Here is a 9,179-nt window from a genome sequence, read left to right on the forward strand (position 1 = left end):
TCCACCAAGAAACATCAGGGAATACCAAGCATACTCATGGAAGAGCTTGGTCTTGCTTTTAATTTTAAGTAGTGAGAAGACCAGAAGAAAAGCTCACATCAAGATATGGTATGGATATTGAATCAACCAACCAAGATCAACTGAAAAGCTCAAACATTCAATTTTTCATGAAAAAGCAAAAAAAAAAAAAAAAAAAAAAAAAAATCCTTAAAAAAGTTGGCAAATGCAAAATTTTCTGTTTTATTCAATATTTTCCATTAATGTATTTACCTTTACTTTACTCATTTTATCAATGTTTTGATTCATACTTTTGCTGAATAATTTATTTTTCCCTGTATATTTCCTTGAATGTTTGTTTTAGGTTATTAAGTTGGTAGAAATAGATGTTCAGATATATGTTCAGTGTATGACTGCATTGCATTTTATGAGAGTTTATTTTTAATGAGTTTTTGAAAGCACATTATCCAAGAACACTCAGAAATTGATTTTTTTTTTTTTTGCAAAAGAAAAATTAACTTCTGAATATTGGTGTTTGTAGGAAATTTTAATGAGTGATAGTTTTTTTCTCTCTCTTTCTTTAATAAAAAGATAATTTATATACATAACATTTCTTTCTATTAAACTCTAGTGACGATAAAGCATGATCAACTTTCTTGTCAAGGCAGTAAGGTCAATGCTACAGCCTCACTTATGTTGACCTCACTTTCATACCCACTAGTGGGATTTCATACCCACTAGGCTTTTACAACAGAATAATAATGCATATTGTTTCGTTTTTATTTGCAGCAAGTGCGTTCTGCAAGTCAGTCCTGGTCTGTTAACTGGTCACATCACAGCTCTTGTATCCCGGGTTCCATTCCAATGATACACACCAAATTCTTCTCCCAGTATTCAGTCAAGAGACATAGTGCCCACTCAGATTTGGGAGCTAGGAAGCACTCCCACATTACATGATTATAATACATTGTATAAAGGCAGTCACCATTTTGATATATCCTTAGTTGCCATTGGGTATAGGCAGAAAAGCTAAGAAACTTTTAGCATAATATTTCATCGGGGCCATCTACCAAAGGGTTAATGTTATACCAGCATGATGAGAACATTTTTAGGAAAGAGGCAGAAGGACTGCAAGCACAAATGTGACAGCCACCATAAAAAGTTGTTGTTTAGTAAATTGATAAACATATATATGAATTGAAGGAAATAAGGCAAGAAATTCCAAAGAGCAAAAGGTAAACGGGAAAAGGAATAATAAGTTGGGAAAGGCAGAAGATGAATACAGAGAAAAATGGCTATGAAAGATGTTTAAAGCAGTTCAAGGTTTTCTGTATCATATGAACAAGCTAATGCGCATTCAGAAGACATGTCTTGAAGTGCTGAGGATCTGCAGTATCTAAGAAGCATCTTCTAGGTGTTCTGACACTTTTTTTTAAATGGAATAGCTTCTACCTTAGTGACTACCTCTATTCTTCAGACTTTAATTATACTCACCAGCAAAACATTTGTTCTAGGAGGTGGAAAACATGCTTTGCAACTAACAGTCTAATTTGGGCAGAGGAGATATTTGAACCTGCTTTTACTATAACTAACTGAGTGGTCTAGCATATGGAGTCTCAGAAATATGGGGGTAGATATCTGCTTCATCTGTCTGCTCTTTACTAGCCATGTTTTTAAAAGGTCTATTGGCTCTAATTCTAGAATTAAACAAGAAATGTGAGAATCCCACTGCAAGCTCAGGTATAGGTTAGATGGTTTAACAGCTATGCCAAGATCTGAGTAGTTGTGTACATTCCCATTAGTAGAAATGTAGCTTCCTATGTAATTTGAATGCTTCCCTAGATGCTTGGAGGAAGTACAAGAGCTCTGAAAATTTTCACAGGTCCATGAGTGTCAGCCATTGCCTGAGCATGATAGATAGGTATCTAAAGCCTTTCATGAATTTAATTTCTTGTTTTTTCAAATCTTCTTTTGCAATCTATTAAGACGAAATAATAATTTTTTTAACCTATAAATTTGTAGTCTTTTCATAACTTTGTAAAATAGATCTCAGGTATCACTTGACAATTACAGGCAATACTGCAATAAGCAAACTCTTACAGAAGGTCATGGTTTGGTACCATGGCTAAGTTGGTAGGAAAAAAATGACTTCAAATGAAAGCTTTATTACAGATGAAGCAGAAGGAAGATAAGGGAGCAATTAAAGTGTTTTAGATTCTTTGAAGTTTCAGATTCTCCAAATCCTTCAAGGTCAATAGAGAGATGACCTAGATTAACTCCAACAGATATCTTCCAACCCAGTAATTGTAAAAAGGTTGCAGACATGTTCTTAAGTATAATTTTCTTAAGAGAACGACAGAGAGAGTTCTGATTCGAATGAACGATGGAAACATAATACGGAAAGATAAAAACTGTAATGGTATTAGCAGCTATCTAGTATAGTATGGTAGGTATCAGGCTGTTGTTTGGAGCTTTCAGTATACATCTAATCTACACAGTCCAGCTCTGTGCAGAAGTACTTAAGTACAACGCTTAAGTTCACTATAAGCGTTGAACGTGATTGTATTTAAACAAGTTTTATATTAATCTTTCTTATAGAAAGCATTATTATGAAATACTATAAACTTTCTGTTTACACCAGTTCTGTTTAAAACAGATCTATCCAGGATCAACAGCATTCAGAGCACAACAAACCTAAAGGCCAAATGTTTGTACCTTTCCACAGAAATGAATCTACCAAGCAGAGCTGAGATACTGATCTATGAATAAGCAGTGATCAGCACTAAGAAAAGCTAAGTTGAAAGCAAAGACATGTAACATGTGGACTCGCAGGCATGGCTATCTTTGGATTAAGGCTTACAGACATCCTGTTAAAGACTCCTAAAGATTATGAGAAACAATAAAGCATTAGCTAACACTGTTTCTTCATGCCTAGAGTATTTCTCTCCTCAACACCTCTCAAATTACTTCTGCAAAAGAATTATTGTAAGCTTTGCTTATGGATATTGCACTGGGTTTTTTGTGAATGAGATGTAATCATTCATCTGAAGGGGTGGTAAGCCTGGAGGACAATGACAATGGTAGGGAGAAATGGTTAGCTACTTTTTCTGTAAAAGCCATCTGTTATAAGAGTTTGAATTAACTCCCATTGGCCCCCTTGCACTTCTTGATTAAAATAACAGTTTGTTCAAATGCAAAATGACTTATATTACTTAAAGGACAACATACACAGAATTAAGCATCTCATTCTGACTATCACCTCCTATGTTTGTGTCACTAGTTTAAATTTTCCAGTAAAAATTACTTGGGTCCCTCAAATGCTGATACTGTGCATACCTAGAGGTACTATCTGAACACCCTGGGAGCAGACTCAATGAGAGGAAAGATAAATAAATTAAATATCGGGTCATATGCTCTAAATTTGGAACTCTAGGAACATGAAATAGTTTCAAACACAATATTTAGAGCATTCTTCTGTGTCTTTCCCTAAAAACTTTAAAAAAGTGCTCTCATTAAGTATCTTTAGAAATTAACCTCTCTTTCCATTTTTCTTTAGAAAAGGTTTGTCCTTAATGTATTTTTCAATACTAGAAAAATAATAACAGTATTTTTGTCTGAACTGTTTTAGAAGACAAACTCATGGTTAAATTATGGGATCATATTGTTGAGTAAGAGATCAAAATCTGGCATTTATGTTCATGCCATTTAGTTCAGACATCTTCAGATATCCATGAAAATGATCTACTTGGGGACAGGGACAAACTCTTTTCAGTTGTCCCATGAGACAGGACAAGAGGCAATGGGCAGAAACTGAAGCACAGGACGTTCAGCCTGAGCGTGAGGGGGAATTTCTTCCCTGTGAGAGTGACGGAGCACTGGCCCAGGTTGCCCAGAGAGGTTGTGGAGTCTCCTTCTCTGAAGATATTCAAGGCCTGCCTGGATGCAACCCTGTCTAACATTCTCTGGGTGCCCCTGCTGTGTGGGGAGGTTGGACTAGATGATCTCCAGAGGTCCCTTCCAACCTTACTGATTCTGTGATTCTATGAACTGTCATGTGGTGATCATTGTTTCGGCAGTACTGATCCATTTTTCTTCAAAGATTAACATATTTTTCATTATCAGTACAATCTGTAGATCAAGTCAATCCATATCTCTAGACAGCAATGTTAAATTATTGAAATACAGAAATTGTAATTTGAAAATTTCTGGAAATTTTGATCAATATAGCAAAACTGTGCAGTGGCCAGATTACTCCCACATCATTTATATAGGTAGAAACATTTCTACAGTCTTCAGTGTCTATTCAGAACCAGTCTTGCAAGAGGGAGAGTAGGGTCCTGCTGTGTAATATAGACGAAGATTTTAAGATTTTAAGAATTAGTCCTTTTACCGTTTGACTCTGACGTATCTGAACTGTGCATGTGTATATTAATCTGCCTGGACATGGCCCTGTGCAAAATGCTTTAGGTGACCATACTTGAGCAGGGATTGGACTAGATGATCTCCAGAGGTCCCTTCCAACCTCAGCCATTCTGTGATTCTATGATTCTGTGTGATTCCCTGGAACTCAGGGTAGGTGCAGAGATGTGTCTACAAAGCCATTCAGAGTCTACATTTTATTACTTCTCAAAACAACTTTCATTAATCTAAACAGTTAAATTTTAGAATTTTGTTTTGCACTGAAGAGAGAAAATACAAATGTTATGAAAATTAGAATCTACACATAAAGCATATGCCATGTAAACTCTGAATTTCTAAAACTTAATTAGAAAATCAATTATATTCATTTTAAGTTCATGCTTGTCTATGACTGCATGGTAAGAAATAAGACAATGTTATGATATGTAGTAGAGTCATGTAGTATATGCAGCTTTTATACTGTTCAAAGAACAAGATTTTTGTTTGTTTTAAACTGATAAATCAAATAAATGTCCAAAAAGCTCATTTAGAATATAGCAGTGCTCTAGAAGAAGTTGGGAGACTTCAATATCAGTTTCAAAATGAGCAAAATTTCATTTTTCATTGTAGCAGTATGCTTTATATTCTTCTCTCTTTCAAAAACAGCTGGTCTGTAGCACGTTAAATGTGTTGGGTTTTTTGTAACACTATATGAATCACTAAAAATGCTATTGAAAAATGGTGTATTTCACAAATAATGTCACTGTAGCAGGATATTGTCAGAGAAGAATGCTCTCCTGTCCTTATAGAAACACCAGATTTTTTGCAGTGATTCTGGACACATACAACAAGATTCTGTTTATTTTCAGAAGGGATCTATTAAACCTGTAGTAATGCTACAGTACAAAACTTTACTGAATTGCACTTATACTATTTATGATCTGTTGTACTTGAGAAATTGGAGACTAAGATATTGTCCTCTGTGTGCAAGGGCAAGAAAAGGCTGATAGAAAGCTTAGATAACAAACTTATTTGGACTGTTCTCCCTCTTTTACTACGTCAGTGATGAATATAGTGGAATTAGTTGAGTGTTAGAGATATCAGGAAAATTAAGTAAATTATTTCTTCTAGGCTGTTCATAAAAATAATAGCTAATAAAAATAATAATTAACTAGAGCCCAGCACAGTGAGTATTTTCTTATCTTTACAATAAATGAATAGTCCTGATAAATTCAATGGATCTGTTTCTATTCCTAAATCACACAAGCATAACATTGTATGAATTTTTAGAAAGACAGGTCCATAGAGTTTTCTTGCTTTACACTGATCCAGCAACCTTATCCTTGATGTCATATTCATATTTTATAGAAAGCCCACAGCACTAATGGTTACCTTTGCATATCCTCTCAATAGGTTTATTACTGAAGGAAGAGCAGTTGTACCAATATGAAAAGCTGTCAACGAGCCCACGCCCTGCTGGACAGCTCCAAATTAATCATATAGTTCATTACAAAAACAGCATTTCCCTTCTTTTCCAGATGACAGTGATTACAGTCAGCCATGGAAAAGTTTCTCCAGATGAGGTGCCTGAAGGAGTTCACTAATCTGACTCTTCTGAAAGAGCAATGCTTTCCTTTCCCAGAGGCTACAAAACGCCATAAAAGAATGTTCTCCTTGGCTTTACCCCATTTTTCCCTCCCCAACTTACACTTCTCAATTTATTGAACAGCTCCGAACCTGAACTGCGGAACTTAACTCCTGCATATCCGAGGTGAAGCTGATTAGCTTGACTTTCCTCCAAATCTCTTTGTTCTTTTCCATCTTTCATTGAAAAGGCAAAGAAAGGAACAGAAGGGGGAAAAAAACCACACAAGCTGCAGTGAATGGATAATCTACTGCTTCAAAATTGACTATTTTGTAAGGTATTAACCCATGAAGTGACACAGAATAAGACAAGAAGGAAAGACTTTTCAGGAGGGATAACCTTCAATGTGGTTAATGAAGGCCAAGAGGTTGCACAAAGCTTACTGGTGGTCCTTTAGTTATGAATGACAGAAAAATGGGATAAATGCTTAGGGTAAATCTACAAAAAAGTCATGTGTTTACTTTTCAAGTGCCACTATATTCCTTGCTCCTAACAGAGGAAAACCATGTGAGGGTCCAGGTACCCCCAACACATAAATCTTCATTTCATCTATGAAGGGAGGAAAGAGTCAGGCACCTGTGCAGCTTTTGGTCCCTTGACCTTTGCAGGGCAGCTTCTGGTTCGAGATTCATAAACAAGGAAAGCGACAAAGAAGATGAAAGTGTGTGGCACCTGTGGCACCTTCTCTTGGAGCACTCTGGGTTCAGTGACGTTTCCTATTCTCAGGCTGGGTATAGAAAGGTTCTTCAGGAATAATATAACCTTAGACTGCACTAAATGTTTAACAAAAAAAAAAATTGGTAAAAGAATGACTTGAACCAACAGAGCCTGGCACAGAGATGGTCTATATATATGCTCAGACGTCTTGCTGATCTGCTAAAGAGTCATGAATGTCCTTGGACGTCCACAGTAATCTGTTGAAGGAGGAGACATATTTCCATTCCTGATGATAATCAAGTAAAGATTGTGAAGATTTTCTCCTTTTCTAGGCTTTGCTATATGAAGGGACTGTTTCTATGAAGTGAGGATTGTTCTCACAAAACAAGGCACAACTTAAACAAGCTCTCTTAGTTATTTTACAGTTTGTAATCAATTTTCCTTTTTTTTTTTTTTTTTTTTTCTTTCTTGGTATCTAACACACTGATTTGTTTCCCATTACCAGCTACAGGAACAATCTTATTCTATATCAGTATTTGATAAACAAGTCAATGCAACAGACATATGTTATTCCTCAAAACAGCAAAAATGTAAACATCTGCTCTAAATCCCCAAATGAAACGTGTTTTCCTTGGGGACATTTAAGTTTTCATTTCCTGATATATCATCTTTCATGTCTCAAGCTCCTTGTGGGAAATCCTGCAGTCATTATTCTGGATAAAAATAAATAAATCTAAAAACTCCTAGCAATTAGGAAAAAAAAAGATTAAATTGCTGAAAAATATACAGGCCACATGATCACATCCAGATAAAATGCAGTTAAAAAGATTGGCTACAGTTTTAAAGTATTTTCTCCAGATATGTGTTAATAAGCCATTATATTTACAGTTTTAGCTTTCTAGCTGGAGGATTAGTGAAGATGTGGAGAAAGCAAGTTTCTGCTGTTTTGAACACAGACTTGAATACTTGGCACAACTTTCAATAACTATTTTGCAGGGTTAGGGTCTCAACCTGAATTTATAATCAATGTATTACTAAGGATGAGAAGGCATTAAGGATGTCACTTCTGGTCAGCAAGTGTAAGTTTGGAAGTACCAAAGGACTGGCTTTGGAACGGAGCAGTTGGTTTAATGGCTTATCATGTAAAGAATCTATATTTTTCAGCAAAGGTTTTTTTATAAGATACAAGATTCCACTGTGCCACCAATCCTGTTAAAGATATGTGTAAAGCTATAAGAAAAAGAAACACAGGATTAAATCCTGACTTTAAGGTCAGAGAGCAGTTTTGATATTGATTTCAGTGTAGGTAAAATGTACTTAATATTTTTATTACGTTTTAACATATAACAATTGACATGTTAGGTAAATTTATATTTACATCATTCTGTTTAACAGTTCTTCCTTCCTAAAATACTAAAGTATACAGAGTATATAGAATCAAAATGTGAAGTAAACTGACTGCTGGAGAGGTCTGAATACCAGCCACTTGATTCAGGTAAGCCTGAAATGAAATCAACCGCAAGAGCTTGACAAGTTATGTCTGTATCCATAATTATGAGATTACCTCAGTCATTCATTCATTATAGTGTATTTCAATATTGGATCCTTTTTTTTTTTTTTTTTTTTTTTTTTTTTTTAACTCTAAAGGAAGTGATTCCTGAAAGGAATAGCATGACTTTTCATTTTGCTACTATTGTCACTCACCTTTTTTATCTTAATGTTGGATGAAAGATTCATTACAAGACCCTCTAGAAGCAGAAGCTAGATGTTTATACTCTATGCTTTGAAAATAAGCTGTACTTTACAGAGATAACTCAGGGTGCTGAGAGTCTGCACTGAGAGATATTAAATATGTGGGAGGTGTTCAAGGCTTTGGAGTTAAAAAATGAAATACATTTTAAAGAATTAGACAAATCTTGCTACATAAAATGAAAGTAAAGTTTCCAGCTGTGTTTGTATTTTAAGAATACTGACAGCCAGGTACCTTTTTTGTGACCCATGTAATGATTTGTAATGGTTTGAAAATATTTTTGTTTTGTTTTGCTTTTCATTCAAGTTATTTGCTATATAACTACTTAGAATATCTATTATTGAGATCCAACCAAGGTCAGTGCTATTAAAATTATGGATTTGTAAATAGTTCTCTGTCTATGTTAGAAGGCACATGCAAAGGTACACTGAATTTCAAGCATGAATTATGAAAAGGCTTTATTTCAACTTTCTTAAACTAACAGAGTCATATTCTCTTTAAGACATACATCTGGCCCCTGTTGCTGAAACAGAACATACTGTATTTTACAAAAAGTGCTAAAGATCAGCCAAGTGATTTTTATGTATTTTATAAATGCATTCACACAGTGTGCAGCTGCTGTGGTATTCTTCCAAGGTGTTCCCCTTATTTGTGCCTCTGCTTTTCCCAGTGTTGCAAGCTGAAATAATTCCACTGCTAATTCCAGATTATATCATTATTAAATACCAGTTC

This window comes from Rhea pennata, chromosome 1 (genome assembly GCF_028389875.1).
Source record: "Rhea pennata isolate bPtePen1 chromosome 1, bPtePen1.pri, whole genome shotgun sequence".
Lineage (NCBI taxonomy): Eukaryota > Metazoa > Chordata > Aves > Rheiformes > Rheidae > Rhea > Rhea pennata.